We start from the raw sequence: 18,098 nt of genomic DNA on the forward strand, positions 1-18,098 counted from the left end.
AACTCTTATAGTCTTGCCGTGATGGTGAGTGAGAATCACTGTCCGATTGAAACAGTCGATGAATCCTTTGTTGGTGGTCAACCAGTCCATCCCTAAAATGACATCCAGTCCTTTACTTTCCAACACGATGAGATTCGCGTGGAATTGTAGTCCTTCGAACTCAATGACCACTCCTTGGCAGTAACCCTGAGCGATTTGTTTATTTCCGGGGGACTTGATGATCATAGATTTTTCCAAGGGAAGTATCGGAAAACCGTGTTGCGAAACAAAACTCTTCGAAACGAACGAATGGGAAGCTCCAGAATCAAACAAAACCGTGGCAGGTACTGTGTTGACAGGGAACGTACCGAGCACGATGTGTGGGGCATTCTGCGCTTCTTCCCTGGTCACATGGTTCAGGTGACCCTTCCTGTGGTTGTTGCTGGGGTTGAAGTTGTTGCGCTTGGGGGCTGGATTGTTTCCACCATTGTTCGGCTTGGGTGCCGAGTCTCTTGGCTTCGGGCACTGTTTAGCATAATGCCCTTGTTGACCACAAGCATAGCAGGTGACCCCTGGACGGTATGTGAACTCCTTGTCCCTGGCATGAAACTATCCGAAGGGCCTTGGCTCAGTAGTCGTGCATCTCCTTGCGTCTGTCCTTGGGACCTCAGTCTTGCCTCGGTTGCTGCGGGCAAGAGTCGTCTTGTCCCTCTTCCGCTTACGGATATCTTCCAGACTACGGCGCTCATTCTCCAAGGTGATGGCCTTGTCCACCAGCGTCTTAAAATCCGGAAAGGTGTGCACAATCAGTTGGCATCTCAGTGCTGGTGCCAGGCCGTCCAGGAATTTTTCCATCTTCTTGCTTTCTGTCATGTGCTCGTCGTAGGCATAACGAGACAGCTGGGTGAACTGACCGTTGTATTCTGTGTCTGACATGCCTCTCTGCTTCAGGTCATCGAACTCTGTCTTCTTGATCTTTAGGATGCTCCTGGGGATGTGTGCCCCACGGAAGCCTTCCTTGAACTCTTCCCAGGTGATGTTGTGTTCCCTGGGATGCATGTGTAGGAAGTTTTCCCACCATGCTGCGGCTGCTCCAGTAAGGTAGTGTGGTGCATAAAGCACCTTCTCATGATCTGAGCACTGAGCAATAATTAGTTTCCTTTCAATCTCACGAAGCCAATCGTCGGCTTCCAGTGGTCTGTCGGTGTGAGCAAAAGTTGAGGGGCGAGTCTTCTGTAACTCAGATAACTTGGAATGGGGTTGATAGGGTTCACGGTGGTTTCCCATGTTGATGACATGGTTCATCATCTCTTGGTGCTGTTGCTGGCTTTGCTCGAAGAGACGGCATACTTGAGACAGTGCTGCTTCGCTGTCTTGTTGGCTGGACTGACCCTGAGTGAAATTGTTGCTGGTCTGTGTCCCGTAAACCTCTTCTGGCTGATTGGGCATGGAGCGAGTCCACGGGCGAGACATTTTTCCAGTCTGGGGTATTATTTGCAAAACCCATGAGAAAAACTGTGTAGCACAAGAAAAGAAATCTTGCAAAGGCAACAAATTTAAAAGACCTCAAGGTTTTCAAAGAAACATAAACGATTTTGCACGGAGAAGGGTTGCTTAACATAAAACTTACATGCGAAAAGCAAACACAAGATACAGCACTCAGGATGCGCGTACACGATCCTGACATGTTATTAAAACTAGCGTACTACTCCGGAAGGCAGCAAACACACCAATACAAACTAGCATACAGGAATAAACAACACATCATACAGGCAGACATAACACGCGGCTACTCGGTGCTCTCAGTCGGAGATGGTGAAGATCTCCTTCCCCTTGCCGATGGCAAGGCTCAGCGGTCCAGGAGAGTCAACCTCCACCTCCTCTCTAGCTGGCTCCTGGCGCGTGACGCTGCGCTGCGGTGATGGAGCGGGGGCGACTGGTGGTAGAGCGTGTGCGGCAGGCGGTGCGGCTCTGACTGGAGTAGGAGCGATGACTCGGTCGAACTCCTCAGTGGTAGGCAGACGGCGAGCAGTGGCCAAAATGGCCGGTGCATAAGAGGCTGAAGACGAGACGAATGTCAGGGGCGGCGCCGTGTTGAGAAGCTCCTTCCTGCTGGCAGGACCGCCACGGACTAAGTCCATGCGGGCAGCCACAAGATCATCTACGAGGTTGTCGAAAGACTCCTCCAGAGCCTTGAGATACTCCACAACCATCTCGATGGCTTCATCTCATTCTCCCCGATGGCAGGCAAACGCATAGTGGCTGGTGTAAGGCACATGGCATGGGAGGTAGCGGTAGCGACGAGTCTTCATCGTAGGAAGGATGTCCCGAAGGCGAGCTATCGCCTCACGGGCAGCCATCTGTATGGCATGCCTCTCCGTAGGCATGGCCCTTCCCACAAAACGGAAGTGGCGAGCAGCAGAACGTCCTCCCTTGAACTGCACCACAGCTTGGTGCATAGACACGTCGTCACTGAGCTTGTGCTGGTAGAGTGTGAACTCCGGGCGAGCTGCTGGCCCGATCGCGAGCTTGGTGATGGAGACGAGGAGCTTGACAAACCCCTCGGGCACGTTGGTGAACACTCGATTCTCACAGCTGCTGCCAGCCATCTACAAAAGTAGGCAAAAATTCTGAGTAGTCATGTCATAAATTTATGATGACCAACAGAAAATAGCTACAATTGCAAAATGCTGAAAAAGCACAAACACGCTAATAACCGATTAGCGATCGCACCTAGTGGCTTCCTACAGTCAGCCTGGCTCTGATACCAAGCTTGTCACGACCGGTTTTTCAATAAAATAATTATTGAGAGACCAATCCCTTTTACGGACCAGCGAGGAAGAATTCCTTCTCACTGGTAGACAATATCTTGGTCACAGAAGAAAAATACCAGGAGTACTAAATATAATACAAGGTTGAGCAGAGACCGCCCAACAATTTATTACATGCACGCCGCTAAAACAAGACGGCGGGTAGGGTGGCAAACTACTAACTCACGATAATAACGGTGGTGGAAATATCATCGCGAAGCGAGTGATATGATTCCAGAAGACTACAACTCTTCGAGCGTCGGAGTGAGGCTCGAGAAGACTTATTGCGGGTGGCGGAAGCATATACAATACAAGTGACCAATATCCGGGATCGCGCAGGACTGACTGGGACTCCTCTAGGCATCGGACGCGCTATCAAACCCTTCATCCAAGAGATCGCCTTCGTCAACATCTGGCCCAATCAACAAGCCAGGTGAGTACTATGAAAGTACTCGCAAGACAGTTCAGACATAAGGTATAACAATTGTAAACATGAAGCACATGAACAAGTTAACCAGTGCGATCAGACATAGAGATAATAAATACTGGGTGCCAAGCGAGGGTCTGAATGACGCCTCGAGCGGAAACTGCAGAATAGTAATACTGGTGCCAAACGAGTGTCTGAAAGACTCCTCGAGCGGAAAAAGCGGAATAATGATACAGGTGCCAAACGAGTGTCTGAAAGACTCCTCGAGCGGAAAATGCGGAATAATAATACTGGTGCCAAACGAGTGTCTGAAAGACTCCTCTAGCGGAAAATGCGGAATAATAATACTGGTGCCAAACGAGTGTCTGAAAGACTCCTCGAGCGGAAAATGCGGAATAATAATACTGGTGCCAAACGAGTGTCTGAAAGACTCCTCGAGCGGAAAATGCGGAATAATAATGCCACAGTCGGGCGTCGGGGTGACACCACATAAAGGGCTTATAACAGAAAATAAAGACAGTGCATGCCACAGTCGGACGTCTGAGCGACATCACATAAAGGGCTTATATTTAAAGTGAGAAACAAGTACACGCCACAGTCGGACGTCTGCGCGACGTCACATAAAGGGCTTAAATCACAGCTCCATAATACAATAGTTCGGGAACAAGCATGCGACAAATATAAAGTTAGTCCATCCACAGGAATAACAATAAATCTGAATTTACCACTTGAGCTTGTTCACCGGGGACAAGTTTTCCACGCGGATAGATATGGATATAATGTTTTCATTACTTGATCATGGATACGATGATTTGGAAGGAATTGACTCTGCAGAGTTTGTACTTAACCACAGCCAACGGATTTCAGTAGTCACGGGGACTAGTTCCGTCTACGGTGTTTTGGAAGAAACACGTCTAACCAGTACACACCCAATTTAACCATCCGAAGCCAGGGATCACCCTCGGCAACATTCAAGAAAAACCTTGAGACGGGGAGGCTACAACCTCGCGTAGCATGGGATCAAATTTCTATACGCGCGCTTTAAGGGGGTGCCCCCCCTCTCGGTCCCAACCGGAAACACCCATGCCCCCTGACCGGATGACTGGCTTTAATCCTGGGCCAAGGTACCATCATCCCGGCCTCTCTGTTTGGTGTGTACACGGAAAGAGGTTACCAACTTACTAAACCGCATCCTGGCAATGAGACATGTGGTAGCACGGAAAGGGGAAAGAACGATAACGTGGCTCCAACCATGTTAACGTCGGAGAAAGTCGGATGACGCAAGGCTGGTATGCTACAACAGTACCACCTTGCTGCCCTTCATGTCACCACATGATTAGGCCATCTCTCATCAGAGATCATCGCAACTTTGGAACATGCGGGAAAGGAACGATAACGTGGCTCCAACCACATTAACGTCGGAGAAAGTCGGATGACGCAAGGCCGGTATGCTACAACAGTACCACCTTGCTGCCCTTCATGTCACCACATGATTAGGCCATCTCTCATCAGAGATCATCGCGACTTTGGAACAACCGGGTCGTTGCCTCACAAGCAACGAGGTATTTACCGACACTCATATGCCACGCACAAACTTTCACGCGAACATGCAAAACACATGTCATATCAAATGTTCAAAACATGCTTGCCTGGTTCGGAGAAGTCGGAGTCTAGCTCGGCGAAGTTCGCGGCTCCGTCACCTCTTCCGGAACCTACGGCAATCACGAAACGGGCACTAACGTGAAAACCAACACTTGCACAGAAACTTCTCCAAATATTTTTCAAATAAATCCCATAAAAAACTAGACAAAATTTGAAGATTGTCAGAAAAAGAATCACTCAAAAATACCTTTTTATTAAAGACTTATAAAGGTTTCTGTCCAAGGACTTATCTGTAATGAAACAGAAAAGTTCCAGGGTTTTAACTGAGAAAACAGAAAACGCTTCGGTTGGGAATGCGTAAGCGCAAAGGAGAAAACGTATTTGCCCGAAGGCGCCAACAGAAAACGGTTCGAAGGAGAATAGAATAGAGGCTGACAGGCGGGGTCCACCTGTCAGGTTCAAAAAGCTCGCCGGCGCCCGAAGACTGCGGTGGACGCCGGCGTCGAACCACGGCGAGTTAGGAGAAACGGAGGGTACCAAGAGCTTCAGCGTCTTCTTCCGCGTCGGTGGGTGGTGGACTCGTCCAACGGGGAGCACCACGTCGACGTCGACACTATCTCCGGCGGACGGCGGCTCGGGTGAGGATGGGGAACTCCGGTGGAGGGCTGCAAACTACGAATTGAGGCGCGGGTCAGAACAAGGGATGCAAGGTGAAGCTACTGGCAAGAGAATGGGGGCGGGGAAGCACACACGGGGGCGAATCGGGCTGGATCCCGTGGCGGGTCGCGGCGGCCGGAGTCGGGGAAGGAGACCTCCTCGGGGCTCTTCCAGTGGCTAGGCGTGCTCTAGGGGGAGTGCAGGGATGGTGGGTGCTCGAGTTGAAGCTCGGGGCCTCTATTTATAGGCAGATCGACGGGGTGGCCGTGAACGGAGAATCTCCGGCGAGCGATTACAGCGGAGCAGTGGATTGGCATGTGGTTTGAGTGGCCAGGCAGCATCAGTGGAGGTTACTGGAGTCGTTTCACAGCTAAACGGGGTCGGTCTTGGCGTAATGGCGTCGGTCCACGGTGAGGTGACCGCACGGGCTCAACGGCGGCAGAGAGCGCGCTCCGCGCCCTGCGGTTCACGACGAGAGCGGCAGCGCGTTCGGGGGAGTGGAAGGCCACGCGGCGAGCTCCGGTGGTTTGGGCGGCGCTGGGTGGCGTCGTCGGCGCCGTGTCTCCCGCTGGCGTCCGCAAAGCCGCCGCCGACGTCGGTCACGGGGCGGCGCACCTTCTGCTGCTCGTCGCCGACGCCCGCAAGGCGCCAGGCGTTCCTGCGGTGCAGGAACAAGAGGGCGGGGACGAGGAGCAAGGCGACGCGGTGGTACTGGCGAGATCGATGTCCTTCTCTGAACAAAACGACAGCAAGCCACTGACTGAATCTCTGAATTTTTCTGAACTTGATACAGACAGTGCACTGCAGGTGTTCGACAGGAGGATTTTGCAATGAGATAAATTTTTCTGGAGCTGTAACTTGGTGAGGTGACCACTCAATGCACCCAGAGGCTGCCTGATTTTACTTGGAATTTTTGGAGAAGGTTTTGAATGAATTTCACCAAATTTGACAAATCTGGTCCAAACTTGCAGCAGGTGTAGTTTGAAAATTTTGAACTGAAGACCAGTGGATCTTCATGGTTCTTGGTTGAGGGTTCAAAGGACTAGGAGGGGAAAAAGGTTTGGGGGCAAAAATCAAGACAGAAAGTGGAGTTCCTTTGCAAATCTCCAAGTGCTAGGAAAGAAGGCAGAAATTTATTTGAATAGAATATAAATGGAAATAATCACATGGGGAGGTTCAACTTGCTGGATTTGATGCAAATCATGATCCAAAGGCGGGGAAAGGGTTAGGAGAGGGGATTTGCACTAAGGCCATGGCAAGAAGGAATTGTTGAAAGTGGCAAAGGGTTTTCCAAAAGCCATAGTGCAAATTTCAAGGACATTTTCAAAAGTCATTTCCCAAGTGAAAATATTTTGTCTTGAGTCCAAGTGAAAAGCAAGAACCTCCAAGACCAAAGACAGATCTTGGTTGAATCCAAATAAAACTTTTGCCATAAAGAAAAATATTTGAGACTGAGAGTTCTCTTGAAGAAAAATTTAAATCACTCCCCCAAGTCAAATAAAATCATTTGAAAACTCCAAATAAAAACTTGGGTGTCACACCACACGCCACGAATCCCAAGTCGTGTGCTAGTGCCCCCTCTCCCTCTAGTTCCTCCTCTGCTCTAAATCTGTTGTGCTTGGCGAAGCCTTGCAGAAAAAGTTTCACCACCACCATCACGCCGTCATGCCGCCGGAACTTATCTACTACATCGCTCCTCTTGCTGGATCAAGAAGGCGAGGACATCATCGAGCTGAACGTATGTTGAACGCGGAGGTGTCGTGCGTTCGATGCTTGGTCAGAACGGGTCGTGAAGTTGTACGACTACATCAACCGTGTTGATAAACGCTTCCGCTTAGCGATCTACAAGGGTATGTAGATGATCTTCCCCTCTCGTAGCTATGCATCTCCATGGATAGATCTTGCTTGTGCGTAGAATTTGTTTTGTTTTTCATGCAAGGTTCCTCAATAGTGGCATCAGAGTCAGGTCTATGCGTAGATGATATGCACGAGTAGAACACAAAGGAGTTGCGGCGGTGATGTTCATATTGCTTACCACCTATGTCTTATTTTGATTCGGCGGTATTGTGGGACAAACCAGAAGGAAATATGCCCTAGAGGCAATAATAAAGTTATTATTTATTTCCTTATTTCATGATAAATGTTTATTATTCATGCTAGAATTGTATTAACTGGAAACTTAGTACATGTGTGAATACATAGACAAAACAAAGTGTCCCTTGTATGCCTCTACTTGACTAGCTCGTTTATCAAAGATGGTTATGTTTCCTAAACCATAGACATGTGTTGTCATTTGATGAACGGGATCACATCATTAGGAGAATGATGTGATGGACAAGACCCATTCGTTAGCTTAGCATTATGACCGTTACAGTTTCAATGCTATTGCTTTCTTCATGACTTATACATGTTCCTCAGACTATGAGATTATGCAACTCCCGAATACCGGAGGAACACCTTGTGTGCTATCAAACATCACAACGTAACTGGGTGATTATAAAGATGCTCTACAGGTGTCTCCGATGGTACTTGTTGAGTTGGCATAGATCGAGATTAGGATTTGTCACTCCGATTGTCGGAGAGGTATCTCTGGGCCCTCTCGGTAATGCACATCACTATAAGCCTTGCAAGCAATGTGACTAATGAGTTAGTTGCGGGATGATGCATTACGAAACGAGTAAAGAGACTTGCTGGTAACGAGATTGAACTAGGTATTGAGATACCGACGATCGAATCTCGGGCAAGTAACATACTGATGACAAAGGGAACAACGATGTTGTTATGCTGTTTGACCGATAAAGATCTTTGTAGAATATGTAGGAACCAATATGAACATCCAGGTTCCGCTATTGGTTATTGACCGGAGATGAGTCTCGGTCATGTCTACATAGTTCTCGAATCCGTAGGGTCCGCACGCTTAATGTTCTATGACGATTTGCATTATGAGTTATGTGATTTGATGATCGAAGTTTGTTCGGAGTCCCGGATGAGATCGGGGACATGACGTGGAGTCTCGAAATGGTCGAGACGTAAAGATCGTTATATTGGAAGGCTATATTCTGACATCGGAAAGGTTCCGAGTGATTCGGGTATTTTTCGGAGTACCAGAGAGTTACGGGAATTCGTATTGGGCCTTAATGGGCCATACGGGAAAGGAGAGAAAGGCCTCAAGGGTGGCCGCGCCCCTTCCCCATGGACTGGTCCGAATTTGACTAGGGAAAGGGGGCACCCCCTTCCTTCCTTCTCCTTCTCCCTTCCCTTTTTCCTATTCCATGTGGGAGGTGGAATCCTACTAGGACTAGGGAGTCCTAGTAGGACTCCACACTTTGGGCGTGCCCTATGAGGGTCAGCCTCCTCCTCCCTCCATCCTTTATATACGTGGCCAGGGGGCACCCCATAGACACACAAGTTGATCATTGATCTCTTAGCCGTGTGCGGTGCCCCCCTCCACCATAATCCACCTCGGTCATATCGTTGCAGTGGTTAGGCGAAGCCCTGCGCCGGTAGCTTGATCATCACGCCGTCGTGCTGACGAAGCTCTCCCTCGACACTCTGCTGGATCGTGAGTTCGTGGGACGTCACCGAGCCGAACGTGTGTAGATCGCGGAGGTGTCGTACTTTTGGTACTAGGATCGGTCGATCGTGAAGACGTACGACTACATCAACCGCGTTGTAATAACGCTCCCGCTTACAGTCTACGAGGGTACGTGGACAACACTCTCCCCTCTCGTTGCTATGCATCACCATGATCTTGCGTGTGCGTAGGATTTTTTTTTTAAATTACTACGTTCCCCAACAAAACCGGCTCGGACCAACCTTACATGTCCACGTACATGAGACCGGTTCCACTGATTGACATGCAACTTGTTTTGCATAAAGGTGGCTGGCGGGTGTCTGTTTCTCCCACTTTAGTTGAATCTAATTTGACTACGGCGGTCCTTGCAGAAGGTTAAATAGCAACTTGATAATCACCATTGGCGTAGATAAGAATGGTTCTTGCTAGTTTCCCGTAGCAACCACGAAAAACTTGCAACAACAAAGTAGAGGACGTCTAACTTGTTTTTGCAGGGCATGTTGTGATGTGATATGGTCAAGATGTGATATGATATAAGTTGATGCATGAGATGACCATGTTTTGTATTAATTTCACGACTTGCGTGCCGATGAGTATGACAACCGGTAGGAGCCTTAGGGTTGTCTTTAATTATTGTATGACTTGCGCGTCAATCACTAAGCGCCATGTAATTGCTTTACTTTATCGCTACGCGTTAGCAATAGTTATATAAGCAATAGTTGGTGAGACGACCCCGATGCAACGATGGAGATTAAGGTGTCGCACCAATGACGATGGAGATCATGCCACTGCTTTGGAGATAAAGATCAAATGCACAAGATGATGATGGCCATATCATGTCACATATTTTCATTGCATGTGATGTTTATCCTTTATGCATCTTATTTTGCTTAGAACGACGGTAGCATTATAAGATGATCCCTTCTCTTAATTTCAAGATAAAAGTGTTCTCCCCGAGTATGCACTATTGCTAAAGTTCGTCGTTTCGAAGCACCTCGTGATGATCGGGTGTGATAGATTCTACGTTCACATACAACGGGTGTAAGCCAGTTTTGCACATGCAGAATACTTGGGTTAAACTTGACGAGCCTAGCATGTACAGACATGGTCTTGAAACACTAGAGACCGAAAGTTCGAATGTGAGTCATATGGTAGATATGATCAACATGGAGATGATCACCATTAAAGACTATCCCATCTCACGTGATGATCGGATGTGGGTTAGTTGCTTTGGATCATGTATCACTTAGACAACTTGAGGGATGTTGATTTAAGTGGGAATTCATTAGTAATTTGATTATTTGAACAAAACTTTATCATGAACTTATTCCTAAATAGTTTTTGCAAATCTATGTTGTAGATCAATGGCCGGTGCTACCGTTCCCTTGAATTTTAATGCGTTCCTAGAGAAAGCTAAATTGAAAGATGATGGAGCAACTACACGGACTGGGCCCGTAACTTGAGGATTATCCTCACTGCGGCACAGAAGAATTATGTCCTTGATGCACCGCTAGGTGACAGACCTGCTACAGGAGCTGATGCTGACGTTATGAACGTCTCGCAAGCTCGATATGATGACTACTCGATAGTTCAGTGTGCCATGCTTTACAGCTTGGAACCGAGGCTTCAAAAGCGTTTTGAACGCCACAGAGCATATGCGATGTTTCAAGAGCTGAGGTTGATATTTCAAGCTAATCCCCAGGTTGAGAGATATGAAGTCTCCAACAAGTTCTTTAGCTGTAAGATGGAGGAGAACAGTTCTGTCAATGAACACATACTCAGAATGTCTGGGTACCACAACCACTTGACTCAGCTGGGAATTGATCTTCGAGTTGAGAGTGTTATTGATAGAGTTCTTCAGTCACTGCCACTAAGCTACGAAGGCTTCGTGATGAACTATAATATGCAAGGGATGAAGAAAATGATTCCCGAGCTTTTCGCGATGCTGAAATCGGCCGAGATAGAAATTAAGAAAGAGCATCAAGTGTTGATGGTGAACAAGACCACCAGTTTTAAGAAAAAAAGGCAAGGGAAAGAAAGGGAACTTCAAGAAGACTGGCAAGCAAGTTTCCGCCCCCGTGAAGAAGCCCAAAGCTAGACCCAAGCCTGAAAATGAGTGCTTCTACTCTAAGGGAAATGTTCACTAGAAGCGGAACTGCCCCAAATACTTGGCAGATAAGAAGGATGGCAAAGTGAACAAAGGTATATTTGATATACATGTTATTGATGTGATTTGTACTAATGCTCGTAGTAGCACCTGGGTATTTGATACTGGTTCAGTTGCTCATATTTGTAACTCGAAACAGGAGCTGCGGAATAAACGAAGATTGGCTAAGGACGAGGTGACGATGCGCGTCGGAAATGGTTCCAAGGTTGATGTGATCGCCGTCGGCACGCTACCTCTACATCTACCTTCGGGATTAGTTTTAGACCTCAATAATTGTTATTTGGTGCCAGCGTTGAGCATGAACATTATATCTGGATCTTGTTTACTGCGAGACGGTTATTCATTTAAGTCGGAGAATAATGGTTGTTCTATGTTGGAGATATGCCCTAGAGGCAATCATGTATGATGATATTTCCTATGTGTTTATGAATAAAGATAGTCCTTGGACATCATCAATAATGTGTATCAGCAAGTACATGACTTGTTTGTGGGACTATGCATTGTATGATGACTGTCCTAAAAGGTCCCTAGTCGAAAGGGCTGTGTGGACGCGCAGCCGACTAGACTAGCATATGACACGGTCAATGGCTTGGTCTCACTAGCCATGGAGCATTGGATGCTAACCGGATAATTTGGACTTGGAAAGGTCTGGTCGGATTCGACGGAGTCGGATCCGAGTCGAGATAAGGTCCGAGTCGGACAGACCCAACTATGAGACGCAGCAATATGTCATCTGTGAGTCTCTAGTACAACATACGTTCTATGTCCTAAGACCTGAGCTGACGCATTTACTCGGGATGGTGACAGACTTGCTTTGGGCCAACCAAACACTACTCCGTGACTGGGTAGTTACAAAGGTAGGTTTCGGGCTTGTCTAGACCCACGCTGCGAGACATGGTCGAGCAAGATGGGATTTGCCCCTCCGATCAGGAGAGATATACTCTGGGCCCCTCGTGTGATCCGACCAGGAAAAGCATGGCCATGCGACAAGGATTATGAGATAATCCGGTTTGTGGTCGGCATCACTGGAACGAGAAAGAGGTCGGGCTAGCACAAGGATGAAAAACTCACCTTGAGCCCGACAACATATATCGTGTGGCAAAAGGAATGGAAGTATGATGTACAGGTTCGCTAACCAGCTTCATAGTCTACTCGGTGTTCGGCATGCCTTGCTAGAGGCCGCTACCAACCGTGCAGTTCGGAGGTGATCCGAACTGCGACCAAGCCGACTTGAACCTAAGGGGTCGCGCGCTTAAGGGAAGGAACCTGCGAGGTCAGATCCGAGGACACTGGTCGGATGTGATCCGAGCTGTATTCGGATTGTGGCCGAGTAGACTTATGGGCTTTAGGGTCCATGCGAGGCCCAAGTGTTGAGCCCGTGACGGACGCCTATATAAAGTGGAGGTGCGGCACACTCATGCGATTGATCGCTTCGACGCTGTCACTAGGGTTTGCATGTGTTGCGAATAGACACCTCCACTCGCCGCCGGTTGTGTGATCGGACCTAGAAGTCCGCCGCACGACGTTCCTCCTGCACGCACGGATACCGTTAGAGGCGGTGCACTTGCGCTGCTCCGGCGAACTTGTACGTGGGAATCGATGACCGGCCGCTCGATGGAGATCGGACGAGGAGGAGACGATCCACGCGGACGCGCTGCCCCAACTCTTCTTCCGCTGCACGGCACTACGCGTCTGGTGGTAACGAACTGTGATCCATCTCCCGTTGCATGTTCTTGGCTGTTCTGCGTGTAGGAAATTTTAATTTGCAGTCGACGCACCCTACCGTAGAACCCAACATTCTATTATATGAGTAACATCTTTTATGGTCATGCACCCTTAGTGAATGGTCTATTCTTGTTGAATCTCTATCGTAGTGATACACATATTCATAATGTTAATGCCAAAAGATGCAACGTTGATAATGATAGTGCAACATACTTGTGGCACTGCCATTTAGGTCATATTGGTGTAAAGCGCATGAAGAAACTCCATGCAGATGGACTTTTGGGATCACGTGATTATGAACCATTTGATACTTGCGAACCATGCCTTATGGGTAAGATGACTAAAACTCTGTTCTCTAGAACAGTGGAGCAAACTAATGATTTATTGGGAATAATACATACCGATGTATGCGGTCCGATGAGTGTTGAAGCACGCGACGAGTATCGTTATTTTCTAACCTTCACAGATGATTTGAGTAGGTATGGGTATATCTACTTGATGAAACATAAGTCTGAAGCATTTGAAAAGTTCAAAGAATTTCAGAGAGAAGTAGATAATCATCGTAACAAGAAAATAAAGTTTCTACGATCTGGTCGCGGAGGTGAATATTTGAGTTACGAGTTTGGCCTTCATTTAAGACGATGTGGAATTGTTTCGCAACTCACGCCACCTGGAACACCACAGCTTAATGGTGTGTCCGAACGTCGTAACCGTACTTTATAGATATGCTGCGTTCTATGATGTCTCTTACTGATTTGTCGCTATCGTTTTTGGGTTATGCATTAGAGACAGCCGCATTCACGTTAAATAGGGCACCATCGAAATCCGTTGAGACGACACCGTATGAACTATGGATTGACAAGAAACCTAAGTTGTCGTATCTTAAAGTTTGGGGATGCGACGCTTATGTCAAAAGGCTTTAGCCTGATAAGCTCGAACCCAAAGCGGAGAAGTGTGTCTTCATAGGATATCCTAAAGAAACTATTGGGTATACCTTCTACCACAGATCCGAAGGCAAGATCTTTGTTGCTAAGAATGGGTCATTTCTAGAGAAGGAGTTTCTCTCGAAAGAAGTGAGTGGGGGAAAGTAGAACTTGATGAGGTAGTTGTACCTTCTCTCGAATTGGAAAGTAGCACATTAGAGAAAACTGTACCCATGATGCCTACACCAACTAGAGAATAAGAAGATAATGGTGATGATCATGAAACCTCAGATCAAGTTACTACTGAACCTCGTAGGTCAAACAGTACATGTACCGTACCAGAATGGTACGGTAATCCTGTCCTGGAAGTCATGTTGTTAGACAACGACGAACCTACGAACTATGAAGAAGCTATGATGAGCCCAGATTTCGACAAAAGGCTTGAGGCCATGAAATTTAAGATAGGATCCATGTATGAGAACAAAGTGTGGACTTTGGTGGACTTGCCCAATGATCGGCAAGCCATTGAGAATAAATGGATCTTCAAGAGGAAGACAGATGCTGATGGTAATATCACTGTCTACAAAGCTCGACTTGTCACAAAAGGTTTTCGATAAGTTCAAGGGGTTGACTACGATGAGACTTTCTCACCCATAGCGATGCTTAAGTCTTTCAGAATCATGTTAGCAATTGTTGCATTTGATGATTATGAAATCTTGCAAATGGACGTCAAAACTGCATTCCTTAACGGGTTTCTTAAAGAAGAGTTGTATATGATGCAACCAGAAGGTTTTGTTGATCCTAAGGATGCTAATGAAGTGTGCAAGCTCCAGCGATCCATCTATGGACTGGTGCAGGCATCTCAGAGTTGGAATATGTGCTTTGATGAGGTGATCAAAGCATTTGGTTTTATACAGACTTACGGTGAAGCCTGTATTTACAAGAAAGTGAGTGGGAGCTCTATAGCATTTCTGATATTATATGTGGATGGCATATTGCTAACTGAAAATGATATAGAATTTCTGGATAGCATAAAAGGATATTCGAATAAGAATTTTTCAATGAAAGACCTCGGTGAAGCTGCTTACATATTGGGCATCAAGATCTATAGGGATAGATTGAGACGCTTAATAGGACTTTCACAAAGCACATACCTTGACAAAGTTCTGAAGAAGTTCAAAATGGACCAGTCAAAGAAAGGGTTCTTGCTTGTGTTGCAATGTGTGAAATTAAGTCAGACTCAAAGTCCGACCATGGCAGAAGATAAAGAAAGAATGAAAGTCATTCCCTATGCCTCAGCCATAGGTTCTATAATGTATGCCATGCTGTGTTCCAGACCTGATGTGTGCCTTGCCACAAGTCTGGCAGGGAGGTACTAAAGTAATCCAGGAGTGGATCACTAGACATCGGTCAAGAATATCCTGAAGTACCTGAAAAGGACCAAGGATATGTTTCTTGTTTATGGAGGTGGCGAAGAGCTCTTCGTAAAGGGTTACGTCGATGCTAGCTTCGACACAGATCTGGATGACACGCTAAGTCGCAAACCGGATACGTCTTTATATTGAATGGTGGAGCTATCAGTTGGTGCAGTTCTAAGCAGAGCGTCATGGCGGGATCTACATGTGAAGCGGAGTACATAGCTGCTCCGGAAGCAGCACACGAAGGAGTCTTGATGAAGGAGCTCATACCCGATCCGGGTGTAATACCCAGTGCATCGGGTCCAATAACAATGTTTTGTGACAACACTGGAGCAATTGCCTTAGCCAAGGAGTCCAGGTTTCACAAGAGAACCAAACACATCAAGCGACGCTTGAACTCCATTCGTGAAAAAGTCAAGGATGGAGACATAGAAATTTGTAAAGTGCATACAGATCTGAATGTGGTAGACACGTTGACTAAACCATTTCCACGGGCAAAACATGATCAGCACCAAGACTCCATGGGTGTTAGATTCATTACTATGTAATCTAGATTATTGACTCTAGTGCAAGTGAGAGACTGTTGGAAATATGCCCTAGAGGCAATAATAAAGGTTTATTATTATATTTTCTTGATCATAATAAAGGTTTATTATTCATGCTATAATTGTATTGATCGGAAACTTAAATACTTGTGTGAATACATAGAAAAAATACCAAGTCCCTAGTAAGCCTCTACTACTAGCTCATTGATAAAAAGATGGTTAAGGTTTCCGGACCATAGACATGAGTTGTCATTTCATAACGGGATCACATCATTAGGAGAATGATGTGATGGACAAGACCCATCCGTTAGCTTAGGATATGATCGTTCAGTTTATTGCTACTGCTTTCTTAATGTCAAATACATGTTCCTTCAACCATGAGATCATGCAACTCCCGGATACCGGAGAAATACCTTATGTGCTATCAAATGTCACTTCATAACTGGATGATAATAAAGGTGCTCTATAGGTATCTCGGAAGGTGTTTGTTGAGTTGGCGTGAATTGAGATTGTTGGGATTTGTCACTCTGTATGACGGAGAGGTATCTCTGGGCCCTCTCGGTAATACAGCATCACAAGAAGCTTGCAAGAAAAGTGACTAAGGAGTTAGTTGCAAGATGATGTATTACGGAACGAGTAAAGAGACTTCCCGGTAACGAGATTGAACTAGGTATGGAGGTACCGATGATCGAATCTCGGGCAAGTAACATACCGACAGACAAAGGGAACTACGTATGTTGTCATAAAGGTTCGATCGATAAAGATCTTCGTAGAATATGTAGGAACAAATATGGGCATCCAGGTACCGCTATTGGTTATTGACCGGAGAAGCATCTCGGTCATGTCTACATCATTCTCGAACCCGTAGGGCCCGCACGCTTAACGTTCGTTGACGATATAGTACTATATGAGTTATGTATGTTGGTGACCGAATGTTTTTCGGAGTCCCGGATGAGATCACAGACATGACGAGGAGCTCCGGAATGGTCCAGAGCTAAAGACTGATATATAGGATGATAGTATTTGGTCTCCGGAAGAGTTTCGGAATGCACCGAATAATTATCGGATGACACGAAGGAGTTCCAGGAGGCCACGGGGGCTTATTGGTCCAATGAGGGGAGCACACTAGCCCACAAGGGGCTGGCGCGCCCCTCCTCTAGCAGCCAGCCCCCCTAGGAATAGAAAGGAGGAGGGCCATCCCCTCCTGCCTTTCCTCTCCACGCGCCAAAGGAGGAAGGAGGAGGGCTGGCCTCTCCTGCCTTCTTCCCCACGCGCAAAGAAGGAAGGGGCGCGCCTAGGGCAGCCGTCGGCTCCCTTGGGGCACGCCTAGGGATGCCTTACCTCCCCCCTCCACCTATATATATGAGAGGAGGGGAGGGGGCACCACACACCACGAATCCCAAGCCGTGTGCCGGCGCCCCCTCTCCCTCTAGTTCTTCCTCCGCTCTAAATCCGTTGTGCTTGGCGAAGCCCTGCGAAAACAGTTTCACCACCACCATCATCACATCGTCGTGCTGCCGGAACTCATCTACTACTTCGCCCCTCTTGTTGGATCAAGAAGGCGAGGATGTCATCGAGCTGAACGTGTGCTGAACGCGAAGGTGTCATGCGTTTGGTGCTTAATCGGAACGGATCGTGAAGTTGTACGACTACATCAACCGCGTTCATAAACGCTTCCGCTTAGCGATCTACAGGGGTATGTAGATGCTCTTCCCCTCTCGTAGCTATGCACCTCCGTGGATAGATCTTGCGTGTGCATAGAATTTTTTTTGTTTTCCATGCAACGTTCCCCAACAAAAGCAATATATCAGGGCATGTTGACTTGTCAGAGAGCCAAAACTGAACGAATATTTCCTGCAGGGTTGCTGCAGCCCTTACCAATTCCAAAGAAGCCGAGGGCAGTGGTCTCATTGGACTTTATTGAAGGCATTCCTCGATCTGGCGGCTACGCTGTCATTTTGGTGGTTGTTGACAAATTTTCCAAGTATGCTCACTTCGTACCCTTGACTCACCCATTCACAGCGCTGACAGTGGCAACTGTTTATATGAAGAACATCTTTCGTCCACACCGCCATCATCTCGTACCGTGATCGCACATTCACCAGTGTTGTGTGGCAGGAGTTGTTCAAGTTATCTCAGACTCAATTGCGCATGAGCTTGTCATACCACCCTCGAACGGACGGCCAGACGGAGCGGGTGAATCAATGCTTGGAGGGGTATCTTCGTTGTGCAGTTCATTCTTGTCCGAGCAATTGGACTAAGTGGCTCTTC

Source organism: Aegilops tauschii, chromosome 6, assembly GCF_002575655.3.
Source record: "Aegilops tauschii subsp. strangulata cultivar AL8/78 chromosome 6, Aet v6.0, whole genome shotgun sequence".
Lineage (NCBI taxonomy): Eukaryota > Viridiplantae > Streptophyta > Magnoliopsida > Poales > Poaceae > Aegilops > Aegilops tauschii.